Below are 4,031 nucleotides of genomic sequence, written 5' to 3' on the forward strand. Positions count from 1 at the left end.
GACCTATCAAATATGTAGTGTTTCAGAACATGTTAACTAATATTGTATAATGCGTTAAAACTCAAAAGGAGCATTAAATGGAAATGGAAAAAGAGACACAGAAGTCACCTTCATAGGCATTTACAATGGGTATAGAAAAGAATCACCCCCCTTTAAAATAATCACATTTTGTTGCTTTGTAGCCTGAAATTAAGATGAACACAGTTTTTGTTTTATCCAGCTGCGTTTACTCAGTGCAACTTATAACTTCCAAATAAAAAATACAACACCAATATGTCAGAAAAAGACAGAATCACCGAGTTGGAAAAAGGTTCACCCCAGTATTTTGTAGAACCACCTTTTGCTTTAATTACATCCTTTAGTCTGTTGGGATGCGTCTCTACTAACTTTGCACACCTAGACTTTGCATATTTGCCCACTCTACTTTGCAGCACTGCTCACGTTCAGTTAAATTTGATGGTGACCTTTTGTGGACTACAGTCTTCAAGTCATTCCACATATTTTCAATAGGGTTCAAGTCTGGGCTCTGACTAGGCCCTGCAAGGACTTTGGGTCATTGTCATGTTGGAAGGTAAACCTTCTTCCCATTGACAACTTTCTGGCAAAGGGCAGCAGATTTTCCCCAAGAATTTGACGGTATTTTGCCCCATCCATTTTTCTTTCTATCCTGGCAAGCGCTCCAGTCCCTGCTGCAGAGAGACACCCCCATAACAGGACATTACCACCTCCATTCTTTACTGTAGGAATGGTGTTATTTGGATGGTAAACTGTATTGGATTTCCACCAGACATATTGTGTGATGTTGAGGCCAAATAATTCAAATCTCAAAAAGGTGCATTTTGGCAAAGCTCAGTCGTGACTGCATGTGGCCTTTCTTGAGGAGTGGCTTTTTTCTTGCAACCCTCCCATACAAGCCACATTTGTGGAGAATTTGTGATTATTGTTGTCACATGCACACAATGACCACTCTTTGTCATAAATTTCTGCAGCTGCTTCAGAGTTGCTGTAGGCCTCTTGGTAGGCTCTCTGATCAGTTTCCTCCCGGCTCTTTCATCCAGTTTGAAGTGACGTCCTGATCCAGGGAGGGTCTGTGTTGTACCAAATACCTTCCACTTCTTAATAATAGACTTCACTGTGGCATTGATAAAGCCTTTGAATTTTTTTTGTATCCATCTCCTGACTTGTGCCTGTCCACAACTTTAACCCGGAGATCTTTTGACAGTGCCTTGCCACCCGTAGTTGAATGTTTGCATCAGTTGCACTGCCAAGGACTGAAATGCTCCAGGAAAGCTCTTTTCATGCTGAGCTAATCAAAGTGACCACAGTTGATCACAGTTGAAAGTCAAATGGCTTTATGTGCCATTGAGAAGGTGATTAGCTACACCTGATTGAGTTTACAAGTCATTTTAGGAGGTGGGGGGGTTGATCTTTTTTTCTGACATGTTGGTGTTATATCTTTCACTTGGATGTTATAAGTTGCACTGAGTAAATACAGCTGAATAAAACAAAAACTAAGTCCGTCTTCATTTCAGTCTGCAAAGCAACAAAATGTGATTATTTTAAAGGGGGGTGATTTTTTTCTAAACCCACTGTATTCTCACATTAATATCTGAATGCATTCAGCAGCAAGATAGGAATGTAATTACCCAAACTTGTCTTATTGTAGTGTTATATATTTTCAGGTTTTGTGAAACATTATAAATGTTTGCTGTTCTGTTCTGTATCTTTGTAATGTTATATCCATGGGTGGAACATCAATAAATCTCTTTTATGGTCAATTGGGGTGATACCAAATGTTGTAAAAGGGAAAGCAGAGATTTAGAGGGAGAAGTGAAGAGAGGATAGATGAGTTTAATATGAATTTTCCTGGAACGGTACACTTGGCTCATGCTATAAGATTCTCACTTATGCATCTGTTTGTCTGTATTTCTTCACTACACTTAAAATTGTTTTGATGCTGTTTATTTTTTGTAAATATGTCAGAAGGTTAGCACATAAATAAAAGGAAAAGCTTGGCTGTAATTTAGTTTCAAGTTTATATTACATTTGATGTTATGTCTCTTAGCACTTTATCTAATGGTCTGGAATTTTACTTTTAATTTATTTTTTATAGTACAGATATGTGTCTCAGGCATGTTTAGGGTATCTGTCCACAGGTTGTCATTTAAGTCTGCAAGTTTTTAAATTAGCGATGCACACTACTTCAAAAAAAAATTTTTTTGCCAGCAAAATAATACAAGGCATAGGTTATGTGCAATTTAGAGGGATAGATGACATTGAGATTTCAAAAACTGAACAACATCACCAGTTGTAATCTTCACAAGGACTATTTCAACCACTGACACTTTATTAAAATGTATGTAAAACATTTTTCATGATTAAAAATCATATTCAAAATGCTACATCAAAAATATCAAAATACATCAACATATGGTGTCCCACTGGTGTTGCTGTCTGAACATGACTATAAGTTTATTAGACAGTTCTCTTCTAATTGGTCAGTCATGGTATTTAGTGGTCAAACTGACCGTTCATCAAGGCAACCTTGAATATTGGAGCTACTTTCTTTCGTATCACTTTGCGTACCAGTTCATGGCCTCTATGGAGTGAAAACAGTCTCAATATCCTTTGACAAATACGCACAAAAGGTGACAGCTTGAATGGAGCCTGTGGACTGCTGTGCACATGTGTGGATCTCTTTTGCATTTTTGTTGAAGGTATTGAGACTTTCCCTTTGTTCATACCGCAAGATAGTTGGCTAGGCTTCTCCAGTTAAAGAACGACAATGCTTGAAAGAACAAGGAAACTGTAAGAGACAGAAAGAGCCGGATGAGACCAAATTTATAGTGGAAAACATGTAGCTGGATTGTAGATTAATAAAAATATATACATTATATTTTAATATTGTTGCATTGTTCGTTTTATTGTTAGGCCTATAATATTCTTGGTGGAAGCTTTAAAATATTATTTAAAATCATGACGTTCTCGACATTACTGTGATTGGCTTATTACTCTGTCAATATTATAATGCCCGCCTGTCTGTCATGTTCTCATCACTATGATTGGCCAATTATCCAGTCAATCTGATGACGCCCGCCTCTCACGTCCTCTTCATCACTATGTTTGGCCGATTACCATGTCAATGCTTTAAATGGCTGCTTCTCATAGAGACGTTCCCGCACTCACTCAAACGTCAACATTGTTTAGGTGCAAATCTAAGTGATCAAGAAATTATTTGTAAGGGAGTCTGTTTTATGCATACACATTATCGATGATACATACTTTGCACACGCAAGCAGATGGACCCAGAATATAAACACAATGCACAAAGTTTCACATTAAATATTTTCCCATGGCAAACTGAAAGAAAACGCAACCATTTAGCATATTGCGTCTATACTCCGAGCTCATCTCATAGAAGATATTTAGAAAAATGTTAATATCCGAACAGTTGATGGGCACCATTGACCTTTTTTTCACCATTGAAAATTTTTCTAAATATCATCTTTTCTGTTCAACAGAAGAAAGAAACTCATACAGGTTTGGAACAAGTGGAGGGTGAGTAAATGATGACAGAATTTTCATTATGAAAGTGAACTACTCCTTTATGCACTACTCAAATCAATGATGTAGTGTATGACTTATTAAAAGTTATTTTGTCATTCATAATCGGAGTCTGATAGCCCCTCCCCTTCGCTATGTAATTAAATCTGCAACAGTTGAGTGCATGAAGTGTCCAACGTTCCACACTTTGAATTTTTGGGGATATTTAAGTGCATCATCCGGGTATTTAAAGTGGACTTTTTCTTCTTGGAATTTTCAGTGTGAACATACCTCCATGGTTGTGACCATCACCTGCAATTCATACAGATTTATCCGTGCACATTCTTAATATAATTCTTACGTAACATAAAGGTAAGCAGTTTTGGCTTGAGGTCTGTGATGGAGGGCTCAAACACAAGACTCTTAATGAGACTATATAATGAGACCCCCCCCCCCCCCCCCCACTCTCCCTCCTCTCCTCTTCCTTC

The sequence above is a fragment of the Sinocyclocheilus grahami genome, unplaced genomic scaffold (assembly GCF_001515645.1).
Source record: "Sinocyclocheilus grahami isolate Dianchi unplaced genomic scaffold, SAMN03320097.WGS_v1.1 scaffold18.1, whole genome shotgun sequence".
NCBI classification, from domain to species: domain Eukaryota; kingdom Metazoa; phylum Chordata; class Actinopteri; order Cypriniformes; family Cyprinidae; genus Sinocyclocheilus; species Sinocyclocheilus grahami.